General features: G+C 41.5%; 1 long non-coding RNA gene across 1 annotated transcript in view; it reads left to right on the forward strand.

Annotated features, from left to right (window-relative positions):
• The window catches only part of LOC129634343 (uncharacterized), a 221,778-nt gene extending 200,791 nt beyond the window's left edge, over positions 1-20,987 (forward strand). The window contains exons 2-4 of the long non-coding RNA XR_008705567.1: positions 18,875-19,131; positions 19,829-19,999; positions 20,409-20,987. This is a non-coding gene — a long non-coding RNA (uncharacterized LOC129634343). The remainder of the gene's footprint in view (positions 1-18,874; positions 19,132-19,828; positions 20,000-20,408) is intronic.
• The last annotated feature ends 836 nt before the right edge of the window (positions 20,988-21,823 follow it).

The raw sequence follows: 21,823 nt of genomic DNA on the forward strand, positions 1-21,823 counted from the left end.
ACAAAACTCGGACCTGTAAATCTTCCAGAGAGAATTTTACTTATAATGGCAGCAGTTAAGGTCCACCAGTGTGGACCTTCAAAGCAAAAAAATCAGCTGATCAAAGGATAAAAAGGAGCTATAGAGCCTGGAAAATTCCATGGACAGAGGAGCCTGGCAAGCTACTGTCCACGAGGTTGCAAAGAGTTGGACACGGCTGAGCATTCATGCACGCCATAGAGCTGTGAATAAGGGTTAATTTAGCTATGGGTAGTCTGTGCTAAGAGATAACAGTAAATTGAACTGTGGACTCTTGAACCAATACTTCAAAGTGTTGGATTTTCTTCCTTATTTTATTTGCTTTATTCCTCATCTCCTGTTTCACTCTGACTCTTCTTTTGCTTTATTTCTTATGTCTCTCTACTTCTAACTTTACCTGAATGTTTATATGAATTTTTATTTTTTCCTTTCTATTTTCCTCTCTATCTTTTTTCTTTGTTGTTGTTAAATCTTCTCATTCTCTCCTTCATGCCGCCTTCCTTCCTGTTTATCCACTTGCAAAATTAAATGGCAATCATAAAATATATTTTGGTATCAATTATTATTTAACGGGGTATAATTTTCCATACTTTAAAATTTTAAATCAATTTAGTTTAAATTTGTATATGCTTATTTTTAGCCTTTTGAATTTGTTGACTCATGATAGTAGAACATTATGAGCAATTACCACATCCCAGGGGCTGCAGCTGGTGGAGCTAAGAAGATACATACTTCATTTTCTCTGGCCTTGAACTGCCTTGAGGGTGTTGAGAGAATCAGGCTTGTAAGCAGATACTACATTGCAAGAATATCAAGTACTGTAATACAAATAGGAATTCTAGCTGCGGGAGAGAAGAGAATGCAAGATTAACTCTGCCTAGGGTTGGTGAGGAAAATTCTGTAGAAAAGAGGATCCTGGGGCTGAGGGTGGGCAGTGTCTGAAAACAGGGATAGGGCTGACGGTGGAAAAGAGAGAAGAGGGTATTAGGTTTTACTTGCATTTGACCTTCAACAGATTTTCCTCTGCAGTCCTCAGTAGCTTAATGAAAACGTGCTCTAAGTGATAAGTAGCTGAGACCCTTATTACTTTCAGATTGTGCCTTCCGGAAAGAAAAAGACATGCAAATAGCTTCTGCCAGGAAGAAGGGTTTCAGAGAGTTCTCTTCTGGGTTGCATGGCAGCTGCAGGGCATGGCGAGGAGACAGAAAATGCTCACAACTTCTACTACAGCTGAATTTCTCAAACTGTTCCAGAGAGACGGTAATAGATGTCAAATAGTTGGGGGAAATTGTCAGTTTAAACAAAACAAAACAGTCCTAAAGGAAATCAATCCTGAATATTCATTGGAAGGACTGATGCTGAAACTCCAATACTTTGTCCACCTGATGCGAAGAGCTGACTCATTAGAAAAGACTCAGATGCTAGGAAAGATTGAAGGCAAGAGGAGAAGTGGGCAGCAGAGGATGAGATGGTTGGATGGCATCACCGACTCGATGGACATGAATTTGAGCAAACTCTGGGTGATGGTGAAGGACAGGGTAACCTGGCATGCTGCAGTCCATGGGGTCACAAAGAGTCGGACACAACTGAGTGACTGAACAACACCAACAAAGTCATGTGGTATTCAGGACTGTTCTAATATTGCTAATATTTACCAAAAAATCTTCCAATGTGAATACATTTAGAAACAGTTTCAGATTGATTTGACTTAGGGTTCTTTTTTTCTTGTAAAGAAATGGCAACCCACTCCAGTATTCTTTCTTGGAGAATTCCATGGGAGAAGAGTCTGACAAGCCCCAGTCCATGGGGTTGCAAAGAATCGTACACGACTGAGTGACTAACACTTCACTTCGTGGGTTGGAATGTGTCATCTCTCCACCTTCTTCTTGGAGCCCATGCTCTGAGAAGATGGCAGTAGCTGTTTTCTTGCCTGCCTGCCCACCACGCCTCCCCAGCCCAGAAGACAGAAAACTGACACAGAGCTGGTTTCTTGGCTCCTTCTTGGTTTCTTGGCTCAGTCTTAAGCACTACATGGATTTAGCCACTTACAAGCTGTGTAACCTTAGGCAAGTGTCGTAATTCCTCTACACTGCTGCTTTCTTCCTCGACACTTCATTCAAGGACATTAGGGGAATGCACATGTTACTAAGAAGCCGTGGAGATTATGCCTTTCCCAAGGACATTTGAATTTGGCTAGGGAGCTAGAAAAATAGGTCTTTCCGAGCCAAAAAAAGAAATCTTCTAGAGGTAGATTTTTTTAAAGCATTTTGTCAGACAGGAAGAAGCTTGTTTGTGAATAAATGGGTTAACAATTAGGAGGCCCCAAATTCTGTTAATGAATACCACATGATCTGTTTCATCTGGGCCTTTGTGTAAACTTTAGCTTCCCAGACTTTGCTCTGGAAAAGGATGCTGAGGGTGGAACCAGAGAGGCAAACAAGGACATGGAAACCCAATTAGTACTCACCCTTCAGAAAAAGGCCATCTGGAGTCTTAATCTTATGTCTTACAAAATTGGCAGCTTTCTTCCTAGAGAACTACATTTGATGGTGTTTACAGAATTCATCTAGTGCAGCTTGAGTTTTATGAGGCTGTAAACATTCAAGTGATATTCAGGAAAACGGCAGGCTTTCAGTGTCTCTGGGTAAACCTGCAGCTGGAGTGGTTTTCTTTTCATTTCTAAGTCCCAAGGAAGAGTCTTCTGAGTAAAAATGGAATGAGAGATGAACTAAACAATCAAGGAAAGACCTTTGGCTTTCTGGAAAAAAAAAACCAGGATTAGTTAAATGGTTCATTTAACTTATTTAATACAACTTATATAACTAGATTTTTATGTATGGCACCTATGACCTTCATTGCATTATGTCTCAGCAAGATAAGCTATTAGAAAAATAATTCAGTGAGGAGAGAATGTTTATAAGAGTTCTTAATTGCAAAGAAGCACAAGGGTCTTTGCATTGAGGACAAAGGGTTAATGAGAGATTGTTCTGTGTTTTCTTAAGAGTTTTAAAAGTCAACCCGTGCTGTGATTGTTGTATTTGTCAGTGCCTGATAGTTGAATAGAGGTCAATCTACAAACTCATGGTTAGGTCCAACTTTGGAAAATAGAAAGCCCATGGTTAGGACCAGGGAGTTGGAAATAAATAAGAGAAAAGGAAAGAAAATAAATTTGAAGTGTGTTTTAACTCTTTGTCACCCTCTGAAATATCTATTTTTACACCAAACTGCAAATTCTTGAGACTCCCCATACATTAAAAAGTGTTTTTCAGTAAATATTATTCAAAGCATGAAAGGAAGGCATTCCATCAACTTTCTTCAGTTTTCTACTCTATAGCCTACTCTCAAAACTTGAGTATTTCTTGCTTACCGTAAGCACATCTTGATTGTGCCCAGGCCAGCAGAGCTGAAATATATTCCCTGTAGAGCATGAGCAAGATACTTGTTTTTCTGAAAACTCTGGGCATATATTGAGGGATGGATGGAAGGATGAGGAAGGCATAGTTTTGGGGGGACAGTGCCTATTTATCCAGAGTAGGTAGAGGAGCTGCATTGATTTTAAGGCTAATTGCGAGCTTTCATAGAATCAGAGGCCACCAACTTATCAGTTACAGTGACAGTCCTGAGTTGGTGGGAACCCATCTCCCTTTCACCCAGGTGAAGCTTCTGACCATAGATACCTTGACTCCCATGTCCACACAACTATAGCTAAGTGCTAAGAAATATGAGGAACTACTCTTGGGGGGCATTGGAGATGCGGACTCATTCCTTCTTTCAGTACTTTAGTGACATTGGAAGTAGCGTCCAAAGGCAGAGGTAGGCACTATACAGCTGTGAAGCAAACACTTCCACGTGATGGAACACACTGGCTGTGCAGGGTTCGATCCCGACAGCAGCCAGCGCTGAAGTACTCTGGTTATGCGGGACTTTTTCCTTAAGTCAGGGGCACATAGTGTTGTTGGTAAACTTTGACTGATGTCTTATGTAAGCATCTGGCTTTCGACTCAGATGCCATAGGTCAACTGTATCAAAATATCAGACAAGAGGACCAGTTTTAGTCATTCGAGACTTCTGAAGATAGGAAAGGAACGGTTCACCTTGACTACTGATAAGAAAGAGTGCCATCTGGAGGCCGTGTGGAGAAATGCACTTCAATCTGAAGAAGCATCCTTCCTTGCGACCTTGAGCTGTGTGACTCTGTAGGTGTTGTGCTCACGATTGATCTTTAGGGAGAGGGAGCAGTAGGCACAGATATGATAATGGAGTCAGGTATTGAGGAGGAATAAACTGTGTTGACACAGAGTGAAGTCCCAGACCTTATTAATTCCTAAAATCCCTTTATCTCTTTCCAGGGATGATTCTAGTCAATTGGGAGCTTTTTTACTCCAGTGGTCTGCTTCTAGAACTTGGACTTTTAAGTTTTGGTAGGTTGTGTTTTTTTTTAAACAGAATTAAAGTGCTTAGAAATTATATTTATTTTCTTTTGTGTTAGGAAAAGTAAATTATTTGAGGTGAGACATGTCATTAAAAGAGAGCCCTAAAGGGGGAGAAATTGTGGAAAATGAAGAGCAACACAGGAAGTGCAAAACCATTCCTAATTTTGCTTAACTCCTCTAATTGGATTACTGCATAGGCCATGTTTCAAAGGACTAGTTTCTTTCCCTCATCTTGACGCACACTATTCAATAATATCAAAGAAAGTACTTTCCACTTGAGCCCTGATGGTCACTGTCCAATCTCCAGGTCCACAGTGAACCATAGATTTTGAAAAGAGATCAAAAAGAGGTTTGAAGTCATTGCAACATGTAACCATTATAATGCTATAGATGTGTGACAGGGTTTTCTTAGATCCTATCATTATAGGTGATGATTTTACTATCATCATGTTACTGTGAAGAGTCAGACCACCTGAGATAGTGACCAAGGTGGAAATCACCCCCAAAGAAGCACAGATGAAGTTTGGGCAACAGAGCCTGGGGTCTAGAGTCCCAGACTAAGAAACTGCTACTAAAATGCTTTTCCTACAGCAGAGAAAACAGGCAGACACAGGTTTGAGTTTAATGTCTATAGTATTGGATTTTTCTGTTGCAACTTTCATATAAGAAGTTTGGACAAATTCCTTTGTTCTATAGAAGTGTGGTTCTCACAGTGGATGTTGCTGGATTCCGTTATAATAGGTGAGCTACAGACAAGTGCTACAAACATCCACATCTTCAGTGATCCTGTTTGTAGAAATTTTTTAGGATAATCCACACCCCTTGAGATGGTGATTAGTGGTATTAAGCTTTACCAATAACACATTAAAAAATTATTGTGTCATTTGTCTCCAAACTTCAATAGCCAGTTGTAAAAGCTCGGTTTGCTTGCCTCATTCTTTCAGTTAATTAAAAAGATTTTTTAATAGCCTCAAGTGTAGTGTAATTTATAACTAGCCTTTCTCCCTCCTGTTTTTAATTATCATCTTTGCATGGTGATATTGAACCTTTTCCCTTTTATGGACTACTTATGCATCGTTTCCTGAGACCAGCCCTAGAGCTTTTAATTAGAAAATAAAGAAGTTTTATGTATTTTAGTCATCTTCAGCTAGGCAGATGAGTGGAATTTATTTCTCCTTATTTTTCCCCCAGTTAAAAAGAGACTCTTCCTGACCAAATAACAGTTTCCTTTTCAAAGCATGTTATGTGTGAAGGTTGGGAAGACTGAAATGAGAACCCATATGTAAGTTAAAAATCTTCTGTCACTCTGGTTACTGAATGGAGAAGGCAGAGACTTTCAGGATTACACAGTGCTCTGAACAAAGCTCTTGACATTTCTGATTCACTGAATAAACAAATGAATACATTTCTTTGCTTGCTGATCAATATAGTGAGAAGAACTAATAGCATAATTCAAAGGGGGTAGAGAATCGAAAATCAGGAAGAAGAACATTAGATGTTTTTGGAAATAACAGAATTTCAGATAATGGAAGCACTGGAGTAATTTTCTTGGTGTCAGTTTTGCACAGAGTGTTAAACAGGTGTGTGCCATCAGTCAGTGTGGACGCTACTAATGGCTGGTGCCATCCGCGCCCCTTTTAATTTCAAGTTTAGAGGAAGAGCTGGGAAAAGCATTCAGAGAAGAAAATAACAGTACAGACAGCCCAGGAATGCAGTGCTCTAATATTTGCATGCTCTCCTCTTTATACCTTCCTTGTCTTAAAAAGTGAAGGCGAAACCTCAAACAGTGGAGGAATTTGCTGTGGATCCTCACAGCAATATCCCAAAGCACTCTTAGAAAAAAGAAGGTATATAAACATTCAAGTAATAAATGCATCTGATTTGTTTTCCATTAAAAACATTAGGGCATTGTTGTTTAACTTGCAAATTACTCTGAGGCACAAGCAGAAAGATCATATTTTAATTATCACAGTATACAGATATTATTTCCAATTTAGAGATTAAAAAATTAGTCAGTGACAAAATTAAAAGTCAAATCAAGGACTTTGCTTTCATCTGACTCATGACTGAGATGACAGGTGTGAGCAAACCTGGAACAGTGTCATGTTCTTCTTCTCTGGGAAGGTAAAAATCAGGTCAACTACTTTACCTTGCCTGAGCTTTTTCAACAGATTCACAAACATGAATCTACTGGGAACCTGGAGCTGTTTGAAAACGTGGAGATGAATCTGGGTGGCTTAGAGTCACTCTGTCATGCAGACTGGTTCCCCAGTCACAGCACCTTCTAGGTGGGAAGAGTTGGTGTCTCTTTTCTCTTTGCAACAAATCTGCACCCTACACATGTGCTTGGAGGCAGCCTTCACTATCAAAGGCACTTTCTCGCCTTCTAATAGGAAACAAGTTACCTTTATCCTCCACAATTAAAAAAAAATTATCTTCGTGTTTCTATCATGTTGTATTTTCTCATCATGTTACTAATCATCCATTGGTATTCTCTAACATGAAAGAATACATCTGAAATCCATTGCTCAGATTTTTGGAAGATGCACTAAGAGTTTTAGTCTGTACACACTATCTTAATAAATTCATAGGCTTGATGGGAAGAAATTAGATGCCAACATTTTTGGACATGAATTTTAGGACCAGTCTGTCAATTTCTGCAAACTAAGCCATAAGGGTTTTGATAGAGATTGCATTGAATCTGTAGTTACTTGGGAAATATCATTATCTTAGCATTATAAAGATTTTCAATTCATGAACACTGAATGTCTTTCCATTTATTTACATCTTTTAAAATTTGTCTTGCCAATGCTTTGCTTCTCTCAGCATACAAGTCTTTAACTCCTTTTATTATTACTTTTATACTGCAGCTTTTATTTTTAGGTTCTACTGTAAGTGGAATCGCTTTCTTAATTTCATTTTTGCATTGTTCATTGCTAATGTGTAGAAAAATTGACTTTTGTATATTGATTCTGTACTCTGCCATTTTGTTGAACTTGTGTATTAGTCCTAATCTATGTTTGTAGATTCCTTAGTATCTTATCTATATAAGATCATATCATCTATTAATAGTGATGGTTTTACTCCTTTCTATGCAATGTGAATGCCTTTTATTTCTTTTTCTTGCCTAATTTTCTGTCTAAAATCTCCAGTATAATGTTGAATGCAAGTGGCAAGAGGGGACACCTTTGTGTTCTTCCTGATCTTAGGGCAAAGCCTTCAGTCCTTCACCATTAAGTATATTAGCTGTAGGGTTTTCATGGAGGTTTTTGTCTTTTTAAAATCAGGTTGAGGACTTTACTTTCTACTACTACTTTGTTGAGTGTCTTTGTCTATGAAATAATAAAATTATAAAGCAGATTTTTTCAAGCTTTTTTCCTGAGTGTATTAAGATAATCACTCATTGTTTGTCCTCTGTTCTGTTGAATAGACTGATTTTCATACATTAAAACAACTTTGCATTCCTGAAATAAATTCCATTTGATCATGGTATAGTGTAATCTTTTTTACAAGTTTTATATTTTTGTCCATTGTAGTTTATTTTTCTTGGGATGGATGTCTTTGTCTGATTTTGGCATCAGAGTAATATCAGTCTTTTTATCCTTCAGTTGGAAAGGGCTCCCTCTTTCATTTTTGGAGAAGGGCTTAGTTTGTGTAATATTGATGTTATTTGGTAAGTTTCACCAGAAAAACCATCAAGCGTAGCTTTTCTTTTGGGAAAGGTTTTGATTATTAGTTCATCTCCTCACTTGTAATAGTCTAGTCAGATTTACTATTTCTTCTTGAGTCAGGTTTGTGACTCGCTAGGAATGTGTCTGTTTCATCTAGGTTATCTAATTTGTTGGCATATGATTATTCATAGTTTTTCCTTTTGGTATTTTATTTCTGAAAGATCAGCAGTAATGTCCACTCTCTCATTTCTCATTTTTGTAACTTAAGCCTTTTTTAAATTTTCCTGGTCACTGTATCCTAAACTGGTTTTACAATCCTTGTGTGGATTTCAACCTGTAGTTTGAAAAACATGACCTTTGGCCTCTTAAGTAACCTCTTTGGCCCCCTATAACAGAAGAGCCATTCAAGTTCTAACACTAAAAGACTCTATAGGATTTAGAAGATTGTATGCTTCTTGTTACATTTTTCCCAAGATGGAATTCTATTTGGGTAACTAGAATATCTACAATAGTGATTCCTTTAATGTAATTCCCTGCCAGCAACTTTAGCATCACTTGGGAGCTTGTTAGAAATCTAATTCTCAGACCTACTGAATCAGAAACTCTGGGGTAGAACCCAACAATCTGTGTTTTTTACAACTCTCCTGATTCTGATCTATGCTAAATCCTGAGAACCAATGGTCTGGAACAACTGTCTTCTCTCAAACAGGTTCCTCACATCTCTAGTCTTTTAACTTGAATATCTATGTTTCCACAACTCTTTTCTTCCATCCCACCCCATCCCCACTTTTTCTTGGGGAAAATCAGTTCTTCTATATCTCTAGGTATCAGGATAGTGCTGCAGGGCATTGCAGACTAACTAAAAGGTAACTCCAACCCTTCTTAGCCTACTCTGTGCAGTTCCTGCAGAGATACCCTTCGGGTATTGGGGAGGGAACAAGTCCGGCTTAGAGAATTTTTGTGCCCTCTAGTGGGAAAGACTGGGAGAAGGCAATGGCACCCCACTCCAGTACTCTTGCCTGGAAAATCCCATGGATGGAGGATCCTGGTGGGCTACAGTCCATGAGGTCGCTAAGAGTTGGACAGACTGAGCGACTTCACTTTCACTTTTCACTTTGATGCATTGGAGAAGGAAATGGCAACCCACTCCAGTGTTCTTGCCTGGAGAATCCCAGGGACAGGGGAGCCTGGTGGGCTGCCGTCTATGGGGTCGCACAGAGTCGGACACAACTGAAGCGACTTAGCAGCAGCAGCAGCAGTAGGAAAGACTACAGTTCCACTTTTCTCCCAGTTCTTACTCATACCTTGTGCTTTGATGGATGCACTGGAATGCTGAGCTGCTTGGTGGCTGTTTTTATAGACATATGTTATAAGAATTATTGATTTTTGTTTTCATAACATTTTTCATTATTGCATCTTAGGTTTTGCCAGCATAGATGTTATCCATTTCCTGGGTCAGAAAAAGACCCTTAAGATGTCTGGAATGTAAACGGGGTTCTCTAGATGAGTAAACACTTGTGATGAAGCTCCGTAGAGTGAAGTTTCACTAAGATATGTTTGTTTTTCTTTGTCTTTATCTCGATTTTACTTCTTTGCTTGACATAGTATATGGAATATAAGTGAAGTTTTTATATTGAACAGTCCTAAGAAGCTAAAGAAATAGATGATATTTAGCATGTAATTTTCTTTTTTTCTACTGTATTCCATCAATTTAACCATTTTGAGTTGTTGAAGCTAGTTTTCTGTTTCCATGGCCATATATTATTGTGTAGCTGAAAAGTCAATAGACCTAGATTCTAATCTGAAAATTAGAAAATAGTAAACTAACTAACCATTAACTTGTACTCTTGAACAAATCATGTCCCATCTCTGATTCTCAATTCCTTTATCTCTGAAATATAGATAATGGCTTCTTCAACCTACTCACAGTATTGCTATAGGAATTTAATTAACTATTTCAACTTATGCAATGTCTTTAATATGCTAGGCAATAGGAATTAAACAGAAGGGTGTGGATTGGGGGAATCCCTGTTCTCTTGGGACATATATTTCTATTGGTAGTGGACAGAAAATTGAAAAAAAAATAGCAAAAAACACACACAGAATTCTGGGTGGAGGGGAAGAGTAAGCCAGACTTTCTGAGTTAGTGCCTGGATTGTTCCAGGAGCAGAAAGGGGGTCAGAGTGCCTGGATTGGAGTTAAGTGGCAGGGGAGGGTGGGATAGCAGGAATGAGGCTGAAGAGGTGATGTGGGCTGGGGGAAAGGACATGCTGGGTCTTGAGGCCATTGTCAGAACTTTGGCTTTTCTTCTGAGTTATATGGGAGCCGTCACAGAGTTTTGAACAGAAGAATGATGTGAACTGTTTAATTTTTAAAGAACCACTCTGACTTCTTTGTTAAAGAAAAACAAAACAAAACATTGGAGTACAGGGTGAAAGGAAGAGACCAGTTATAAGGATGATATTTGTGTTTAGTCAGCCAGCGTGCACGACTCTTTGAGGCCCCACAGATTGTAGCCCACTGGGTTCCTCTGTCCATGGGATTTCCCAGGCAAGAATACTGAAGTGGGTTGCTATTTCCTTCTCCAGGGGATCTTCCTGACCCAGGGATCAAACCCATGTCTCCTGCATTGCCAGGTGGATTCTCTACCACTGAGACACCTGGGAAGCCCTTCATTTAGTATGCTGTGCTGTGCTCAGTTATGGCGAACTCTTTGCTACCCCATGGACTGTAGCCCGCCAGGCTCCTCTGTCCATAGGGATTCTCCAGGCAAGAATACTGGAGTGGATTGTCATGCCTTCCTCCAGGTCATTTAGTATAGCTGTCCTTTATTTCACTTGAAAATATCTAGGTTCATTCACATTCCAAAGAACATGCCAAAATATATGTTGGGCAATGCTGTACCAGACCACCTTCCCTTCTAGAATATCCTCCAAGACTCTTATTAACTGTTGCTGCATAAGTTGTCCTGCAATACCCTTTTACCATGTCATTCCTTTATCAAAGGTCAATGGGGAGCTTCTTGTCCAGAGGATTAGCTCCAGATTCCTCCACCCTACATTGAACTTTGCCCACAGTCCAGCCCAAACCTTTCATCTGCAACCCTGGTGCTGAGGTGCTCTAATGGGCTTCCAGCTCCACTGGACACATTCAGATCCTTCCTCTGGTGACTTCTGGTGGGCCATCCCACAGCTCTTCCACTTCAATAATTTCTCCTCATCTTCCAGTGCCCAGTTAAAAAACTACTTCTTTTGGGCAGCTGCCTTCTGACCTCCAGAGGTTGTGGCAAAATCTCCTCCTGTCAACTCCTCCAGCACACACTAAACGTGTGACTTCATGCCACCCTTAACCTACATTGCCATGTGTTAATATTAAACTGGGCTTCCCAGGTGGCTCAGAGGTAAAGTATGTGCTTGCCAATGCAGGAGACACTGGAGAAGTGGGTTGGATCCCTGGTTTGGGAAGATTCCCTGGAGGAGGGAATGGCAACCGGCTCCAGTATTCTTGCCTGGAAAATCCCATGGAGAGAGGAGCCTGGCGGGCTACAGTCCAAAGGGTTGCCAAGAGTTGGACATAACTGAGCACAATATTAACACGGAAAACTGTGTGCTGTTATTTTAAAATATATTCCTTAAAAGCAAGTATTATCTCTTGGTCTTCTTAGTATCCCCCGTGACACCTTACCTAATAGCTTGTGGGTTTTTTTGTTTCTAATTTTTAAATGTATTTATTGAAGTATAGTTGATTTGCAATGTTGTCTCAGTTTCAGATATAGCAAAATGATTCAGCTTTATATGTATATATATATGCAGTATGCTGTTGCTCAGTCATGTCCGACTCTTTGCAACCTCATGGACTGTAGTCCACCAGGCTTCTCTGTCCGTGGGATTTCCCAGGCAAGAGTACTGGAGTGGGTTGCCATTTTCTCCTCCAGGGAATTTTTGTGACCCAGGGATCAAACCCACATCTCCTGCATTTCCTGCATCGGCAGGCGGATTCTTTACCACTGAGCCACCTGGGAAGCCATATATATACATATGTATATATGTACATGTATATATCTCCTTTTTCAGATTCTTTCCCTTTATAGGGTATTAAAAATATTGTTCTCTGTGCTACACAGTAGGCCCTATTGGTTATCTATTTTATATATAGTAGTGTGATTATGTTAATCCCAAACTCCTAATTTATGCCTCCCCATCCCTTTACCCTTTGGTAAGCATACATTTGTGTTCCACATCCGTGGGTCTATTTCTGTTTTGTATATAAGTTCATTTGTATCATTTTTTTTAGATGCCACTTATAATTGATAGCATATGATAGTTGTCTTTCTCTGTCTGGCTTACTTAGTATGATAATCTCTAGGTCCATCCATTGTTGCTGTAAATGGCCCAATAGCTTGTTTACTGTGTTTTTAGACACATCTATAAATATTTCGTGAATTTGAGTGAGGTTGAATGTGTTTTAAGAGCATAGATTTACCATTTTCCAGCTTTATAGCACTTTGTATTTGCCCTTATCCTGACTCATATTCTTCTATTATGCATGCTGCGGGGCCAGATGGCTTGTATTTTGGTGGGTGGACGCCTTTCTTCACACAGCGTGCTGGTGATGCCGTGACTGGAGAGCCTCAGGCATGAGGACCTTCTGGTGGCGGGGCTAAGAGAAGTTAGAGCCAGGAAAGAACAGTTTGCTGGGGAAATGGAAGCAATTGTAGGCCTGGCCTTTTGGAAAGGGCAGCCAGTTGTGTGTGTGGTGTCTGTGAGACGACAAATATGGGCTTGCTTCCCCTGGTGGTTGTGCATTTGAGGGGTGTATAGCTGGAGGGGGTGCAGCTGTGAGTGATTCTTGAGGTCAGGCTGGCTGCCCTGTCATATCCTGGAAGATCCATCCATCAGAACGGTGCATATGCCAGGTCCAAGGGATGTAGGAAACAGGATTCAGTTTCCTAGGAAGGGGCTTGCAGGTATTAGACAAAGCATCCCAGATAAGCAGATGAGCCAGGTGTGCTAACCAGGACCTGGATGCTGGGCAGGGCCCATGCATAGGCAGACTGGGCCACCAGCTGCATTTAGAGGCAGACACACCTGGTTCAGTGTGCCCGGAGCTCATCACAGGGACCAGTTCATTTCTTGGCCTTCGGAGGCACCCAGGAAAGTGTGCCGCATATTCACCTCTGTAAGACTTAGTGTCTGCCTCTATAAATTAGTGAAGTTAGTGCCTACCTTGGAGTGTTGTTGGAACAATTGAACGAGATTTTATAGAGGAAAATAACAGAATGAGAAAGACTAGAGATCTCTTCAAGAAAATCAGAGATACCAAAGGAACATTTCATGCAAAGATGGGCTCGAAAAAGGACAGAAATGGTAGGGACCTAACAGAAGCAGAAGATATTAAGAAGAGATGGCAAGAATACACAGAAGAACTGTACAAAAAAGATCTTCACGACCCAAATAATCACGATGGTGTGATCACTGACCTAGAGCCAGACATCCTAGAACATGAAGTCAAGTGGGCCTTAGAAAGCATCACTATGAACAAAGCTAGTGGAGGTGATAGAATTCCAGTTGAGCTATTCCAAATCCTGAAAGACGATGCTGTGAAAGTGCTGCACTCAATAGGCCAGCAAATTTGGAAAACTCAGCAGTGGCTACAGGACTCGAAAAGGTCAGTTTTCATTCCAAGCCCAAAGAAAGGCAATGCCAAAGAATGCTCAAAATACCACACAATTGTACTCATCTCACACGCTAGTAAAGTAATGCTCAAAATTCTCCAAGCCAGGTTTCAGCAATATGTGAACCATGAACTTCCTGCTGTTCAAGCTGGTTTTAGAAAAGGCAGAGGAACCAGAGATCAAATTGCCAACATCCGCTGGATCATGGAAAAAGCAAGAGAGTTCCAGAAAAACATCTATTTCTGCTTTATTGACTATGCCAAAGCCTTTGACTGTGTGGATCACAATAAACTGTGGAAAATTCTGAAAGAGATGGGAATACCAGACCACCTGATCTGCCTCTTGAGAAATTTGTATGCAGGTCAGGAAGCAACAGTTAGAACTGGACATGGAACAACAGACTGGCTGCAAATAGGAAAAGGAGTTCGTCAAGGCTGTATATTGTCACCCTGTTTATTTAACTTATATGCAGAGTACATCATGAGAAACGCTGGGCTGGAAGAAGCACAAGCTGGAATCAAGATTGCCGGGAGAAATATCAATAACCTCAGATATGCAGATGACACCACCCTTATGGCAGAAAGTGAAGAGAAACTAAAACGCCTCTTGATGAAGGTGAAAGTGGAGAGTGAAAAAGTTGGCTTAAAGCTCAACATTCAGAAAACGAAGATCATGGCATCCGGTCCCATCACTTCATGGGAAATAGATGGGGAAACAGTGGAAACAGTGTCAGACTTCATTTTTTTGGGCTCCAAAATCACTGCAGATGGTGACTGCAGCCATGAAATTAAAAGATGCTTGCTCCTTGGAAGGAAAGTTATGACCAACCTAGATAGCATATTCAAAAGCAGAGACATTACTTTGCCAACAAAGGTCCGTCTAGTCAAGGCTATGGTTTTTCCTGTGGTCGTGTATGGATGTGAGAGTTGGACTGTGAAGAAGGCTGAGTGCCGAAGAATTGATGCTTTTGGACTGTGGTGTTGGAGAAGACTCTTGAGAGTCCCTTGGACTGCAAGGAGATCCAACCAGTCCATTCTAAAGGAGATCAGCTCTGGGATTTCTTTGGAAGGAATGATGGTAAAGCTGAAACTCCAGTACTTTGGCCACCTCATGCGAAGAGTTGACTCATTGGAAAAGACTGATGCTGGGAGGGATTGGGGGCAAGAGGAGAAGGGGACGAGAGAAGATGAGATGGTTGGATGGCATCACTGATTTGATGGACGTGGGTCTGGGTGAACTCTGGGAGTTGGTGATGGACAGGGAGGCCTGGCGTGCTGCGATTCATGGGGTTGCAAAGAGTCGGACACGACTGAGTGACTTATCTGATCTGATGTGTGTGTGTGTGTGTGTGTGTGTGTGTATGTGTGTGTATATATATATATATATATATATATAGATAGATAGACAGATAGATAGTGTCGTTTTTAACACCAGGCACATAGTAGGCCCTCAAGAAATGGATAGTAGGTCCTCTATCCATTCCAATATCTGCCAACAGGGCTCTGGAGCTCCTTTTGCAATCAGCATTAGCTCAGAAAATGGGTAGACAGAGCCTGTAGGTGAATCTATCACTAACAACAAGGCCTGGTTAAGGTAGGGGCAGGCAAGGATGACAGCTAGCCAGATATCAAGCCTGGACTTAGCATAATCATGATCTTTGGGGGCCAAAAATGAAAAAGAGTATGCTGAAAGAGCAACCAGAAGCGAGTAATAATAAATGAGACAAATAACAGGCATTTTAGTGCTTATTAAGTGGCAGCTACTGCTCTAAGCACTTTACTCTGCCCAACAAATCTACAAGCTAAGTACTGTCATAACACCATTTATCCATGTGAAACTGAGATGTTCCAAGGCTGAGTTATGCAGCTAATAAGCAGCAGAGCATGGACTCGGGCCAGAAAGGAGAAGTTCCTGATGGTTTGGGATTTTGGACACTAGAATGGATCACTGGAATAGATATTGAAAGCTTCTAGAATCAGGAAGAAAACTTGCAGAACTGGGAAAGTGGAAGTACAACCCTGCCTAAAGATGGAAGAATGGGCTAATTCCCTGGGTTCCCACAAGGTAGCCTTGGGACGAGGTGAAACTGACTGCATCAGAATCATCCAGCAATCTTTTTATTAATAGAAATAACCATTTCTCAAGCCTCATCCTTGGAGACTGTAACTCCAGAGGCCTTGGTGGTCCCAGGGATCAGCACTGCAAAGGCCGCAGGGGTGTTCTCAAGGGTCCCTTGGCCAGTGGCTTTTCAAGTTAGCACACAGGGCCCTGTGTGAGGATACTTCCATTATCCTTGTTTGCCAGCTGAGACAAGTAGGCTGTGTAGTTGAAAGTGCTCAGATCAGAATAATGATATCTTTAGGTTCCAGTTACCTTCTAGATTTAGAGCCTGAAAATTGTATTCTGGGGCTTCTGGTGACAAATTTGAGGATGCTGTGGATCACACAGATGGCAAGGCAGCCGGCTGACCACTGGATGGCATCCCTCTCCTTCCTTTTCCAGGCAGATAGTTGCTGAGCGTTCACAGCTCCTGTTAGGGTCCTCCGGCAGCTTCTTGCTGGTGTCTCTCCCTACATTGATAACACAAGGCCCCTGGTGCCCACCAAGCCCCTCAACCCACAGGGGTGGGATTGTAGGCCTAAGCAGACCCTGGGCGAATGGACAGAATGGGTGCTTTTGAAGGTAAAGAAAGGTTTCTTTCATTTTCTTAAAATAGCCTTCCCTAGTTCATCCTAGGATGTGTTTACAGGTCATGCTATCAGTGACAGAATGAGGCTGCTAAAGTGAAGGCCAGGAGCCATCAAATAGTCATTTTCAGCACTGATCATCTCTGAGCCTATCATGCAAGTTAACAGGAAAATAAAATTTTGTTTCCATCTACATATTTAGAAGATGTGTTCAATGAATAGGTTGTTTGTTTGTTTTTTATCTACTGCCCTCTGGTGGAAACACATTAAAATTTAATTTGCTTAAGATAAGCCAAGATGAAAGGGAGTGAAGGGTGATGTAGTATTTCTAAGATGAAAAGAGTCTGGGAAAGTTCATCAAGTTTCTTCTCTGAAAAGATACTTTTGAGAAGGGTCGGTTGCTTTGCTGAGACAAACATTAAGCAGAATCTGTCATTTGGCTGAGATTGTCACACCATTCAGCTAATCAGAGGTCACACAAAAGCTTGTTTTTTTAAGACAAACTGGAAACTGAAATGTGTTAGAACCATATGTTCTTTCTTTCCAGGTTTTTCTTTTTTTATGTGACATAAATATACACTTAGTGAAAATGTAGGGTTTCAAATCATTTTGTATTCCTGACCTTTTGTTTTTTCCCCTTGGGTCTTCTCTTATTTCATTAGATTTTTGGCTTTGTTTCAGATTCAAAAACATCATTTCCAGGACGACTTGGCTTTTCTGGAAGATACCGTGACCATGCTGATCTTTCCTTGAGTTTATCTTGCTGACAGTCTGTAGTTCTTTCTAGAGTCTTGTTAATGTACTAGGAAGAAGGCCAAACTTCATTCCTGGAATTGAACCTCAGGTTCGCCATGGAGACACATGGCCAAATCCTGGATTTAGAGGAAATCTCAGCTCTGGGAACTGTATGGGATTTGGTGGGAACGGAGAGAGAGCTGGACAGCTCCCAAACCTGCTGTCTGTGTAGCGTTTTATAGCCTGCAGTTTCTTTGCTTGGTGTTTTCAGCTCCAGAATAGTAACAGAGAGAACACCTAGCAACCAAGGGAAATATTTAATCCCTCATCTTTTCCCTACTTTAAAAATACTACATTTCCTTGTTTTTCCTCTCCCCTCTTTTTCAAGACCTGCAAAGTTTACTTATTGCATTAGGCTGCATACACATGCATGCTATAGAACTGACTTTATCTCCTGCTCCTTAAAAAAATTAATCTACAACCTCTTGGCAATACCCAGCAGAATGAAATCACAGTCCGTCTCCTAGAGATTCAGAGGGTGAAGAGTCATCGGTTGCTTTGTGTCTATTTCTCTACTGTGTATTGGAAGCTCCTTGAAACTAGAAAAAGTCTCATTTCACCTTTGTGAGAGAAACTGCTCACCTGTAGAAAGTTTAGAGATGGTCACTTGTATGTCTCTGCAGTCTTGCAGAGACTATGTTGATTTGTGACTTGCTTTTTTTGCTGTCAGATAACTGGAGGAAAAACCAGAACACACTTCTTGTCGTAATGTGTGTCCTCCATGTGCCCTTTATTTGAGGTCTCAGAAACTAGAATAGCGGGTAAGTAGAATGCTTTTGCAGAGAAGGCAATGGCACCCCACTCCAGCACTCTTGCCTGGAAAATCCCATGGACGGAGGAGCCTGGAGGGCTACGGTCCATGGGGTCGCTAAGAGTCAGACACGACTGAGCGACTCACTTTCACTTTTCACTTTCATGCATTGGAGAGGGAAATGGCAACCCACTCCAGTGTTCTTGCCTGGAGAATCCCAGGGATGGGGGAGCCTGGTGGGCTGTCGTCTATGGGGTCACACAGAGTCGGACACGACTGAAGTGACTTAGCAGCAGCAGCAGTGCCCTGTAAGGTGTAACAGAGGAGACCTCATGTAAGATGATAACTAAGAATTACTGACCACTTGCTGTGAGTGGGATTACTGTTCCCATGTTATTCTCATTACAGCTCTGTAAGGTGAGTGTGTTGGAAGTTTGTGTTTTTTTCTTGTTTGTTTGTTTATGTGATGGTTTAAGAAGGCATAAGGAAGCAAACCTATCTTGCACATAGGAAGACGCCTAGCCTCTCAGCCAGATGCCCATGGGTGTCATTTATCATAGAGAATCTGCTAGGGTTCAGGCTCTGCTCCTTGCATGCAGGACTCAGCACTTTGAAGAAGAAATGCACTGAAACGAGAGCTGAAGCTGACTCACATTAACAAGATTGGGGTACACCTCATACACACACTACGCATATAATGGGCCAGGATCATTCATTTCAGCCTTACCACCTAGCACCTTTAAACTATGCAGGAAACTGGTGTGGTGAGTCTGACATCAGATCCACAGTGAGTTTGATGTCAGAATTTTAAGAACTCAAAATCTTTGTGTCCTCTCATCTCCCAGGTGGCTCAGATGGTAGAGAATCTGCCTGCAATGCGGAGACCTGGGTTTGATCTCTGGGTTGGGAAGATCCCCTGGAGGAGGGCATGACAACCCACTCCAGTATTCTTGCCTGGTGAATCCTGTGGACAAAAGAGCCTGGCAGGCTACAGACCATGGGCTCACAAAGAGTCAAACGTGACTGAGTGACTTTCACTTCACTTCACTTCATCTCCCATGGAGTGGGTCTGGCCATTCTGACTCTCTCAGATGACGCCTGGGTGAGTGCTCCCAACGTCTGTTCCTGTGACTCCCCTTTGAATTTCTGTTATTTCTTGTAAAACTTCTGCTATTTACACAGTTGTTCATCAAACATGGTTTAATGGAATTGCTTGGATTTGTGCTGAACTTAGTTACAGTCTCATTTCAGCCTCACTCTGCCTCCTTGAGATTCTCCCCAATTGCCTGACTTGGAGTTTGAGACACTCCTGGCTCATTGCAGTATGTTTAGGGAATTTCCGAGTCTGTTCCCCCAGATGGCTGCTCTCTATCATGGCAGGGAATTGTGCTACCTTTAACTTTCAGGACACAGCTGTATTGTAATGGTTTTAGAGAGAACTTACAGTATTCCCCACGAATAGACAATGGTATCACCATGCTGTATGGACTCTTCTGTTTTTATGAAAAGGCAATGGCCCCTTTAAAAAAGAACAGTCTGTATTCAGAGCAGGGTAATACTGCTATGTTCTGGAAAACTGGCAGAATCATTAATAAGGAAACCAGTTGTGTGTAGATTTAAATTAATCAGCAAGCATCCAGCAGCTAGAAACCTAAGGGGAGGGGAGATTCTCCTTGAAAAGAGAAAATATACTCCCCTCTCATTGGGAAAACACACACACACACACACACACACAGAGTCATGGAGAAGCAGACATATGGTGTGGCCATAATCTTGTCTCTCTTGTGGTTTCTGTCAAGCTGCATGCAAGAAACAGTTTAAATCTCTGAAAGATGAGCTGTACCCCTAGGAGGATGTTTTCCCCTAAAGGATGGAAAGACCGAGGTGGAGTATGTTCACCATTTTGAAGAGAGCTGCTTGGACTTCAATATCAAGAGGACAGGAAGCCACGTTCAAGGTTCCATATCAAAGTAGGTGAATGTAGAGTTGCAGAGGGCTTCCCAGATGGCGCTAGTGGTAAAGAACCCACCTGCCAATGCAGGAGGCATAAGAGAGGCAGGTTTGATCCCTAGGTGGGGAAGATCCCCTGGAGAAGGGCCTGGCAACCCACTCTAGTTTTCTTGCCTGGAGAATCCCATGGACAGAGAAGCTTGGTGGGCTATTATGGTCCATAGGGTCACAAAGAGTTGAACATGACTAAAGTGGCTTAGCACACAGACCTGCAGGAGGAAGGAAAAGAGAATGAAGCAGCCTGTCAGGAAACTGGGGTTTTTCTGTCCCCAACATTGTTGGCCAGTTCCTTTCTAGAAATGCAGAATGATGATAGCTGGTGACAGCTGAGATTAATTCTCACTCAATACTTTTGTTTTCTCTCTGTAGGCATATAGAAACCAAGAGCAATGAAAGACCGAGTTTGACACTTGAAAAAGTTGTTTAGGACCTTGGATATTTGAGTAAATTGCAAACAAAATATTCAAGATAAATTAGCTGTTCGTTTCAAACTAAACTGTGATTGAGATTTGCCAAGATATCCAGTTTACCTCTTTGCATTGTCATATATTGTTTAATGCTAGGACTCTTTACTGTTAATGCTTAAGTGTTAATATTAATTACTCATGTTTTTATTTTAAAGGCATAAGTTAGTTGAAAATCAAGTGGTAGCCTCTTTGACTTATTTGATATTTATGGAAAAAATTTCCATGTGAATCATTGCACAGTGGATAAAAGTTTGAGCAATGTAGCAGAGGACTGGCCATTCTGACCCCACCTCCATCCTTTACAAGGAAGTTCATTTGGGACAAATCCTTTTCCTCTCTGAGCCTCAATTTCACATGTATAAGCCTGGAATAAGAAAAAAAAAATTATCATGCCTGGGTCACAGACCCATTGGATTAGTCAAATGGAAAGTCAAAGCAATTTAGAAATTGTCAGGAACTTAGAAATTACTGTAAAAATGCAACTTAAAAAAATAGATTCACAGATATGTCACCGTCTCTGTGGTCTTGGAGAAGTTGCTTCACTTCCAAGGACCTCAGTTCCTTCACCGAGTTTATAACAAGAGAGGGCATGCCAGTGGTCCCCAACCCCCAGTCTGTGGATTCATCAGATCCCCGGCCTGTTTGGAATGGGGCTACACAGCAGGAGGTGAGCAGTGGGTGAGTGAATGAGCCAAGCTTCTTCTCTTGCTCCCTTATCACTCTCATTAACGCTTGAACCATCATTAGCTTTGCCCCCATCCATGGAAAACTTCCATGAAACTGGTCCCTGGTACTGAAATGGTTGGGGATCGCTGGGGCATGCCAGTCCTTCAGTGAGCCCTGGGCTGAGGCAGGGGCAGTGTGAGCTGGGGGGTCTGCACTGTCCTCCACTGCGGCCCTGACCGGGGGCATCCTGGGAAAGACATTGGTCCCTCAGTTCACCAGAGGAGCTCTACCCTTATCTGATTTAATTAATCTTCTGAATAAATGTTTCTTTATTGAGGGGACTCTTCAGCCTAAATAGGAGCATGATGTTTGGAAACCATTGGATTAGGTCATTTATGATTTCCCTTCAAAAGTTCACAACTGTATTTTGATGATCGTTTTTGCCATCATGGTTATTGTTCATATCACAGGTGAGGTACCACCTCTTCTGGCAGCAGCATACTTAAAGGGCAGGCATAGAACTTAAGAGAAAATGGAAGTTTTTGGACAATTGACCTGCTCTGCAAATCTAAGTGAGCACAGTGGTGGAAAACATAGTAAGCCTTTATGTGGGTCAGGCTAACTGGTTAGTGAAGGTGGGCCACTGCTCGA

This window comes from Bubalus kerabau, chromosome 19, assembly GCF_029407905.1.
Source record: "Bubalus kerabau isolate K-KA32 ecotype Philippines breed swamp buffalo chromosome 19, PCC_UOA_SB_1v2, whole genome shotgun sequence".
Lineage (NCBI taxonomy): Eukaryota > Metazoa > Chordata > Mammalia > Artiodactyla > Bovidae > Bubalus > Bubalus kerabau.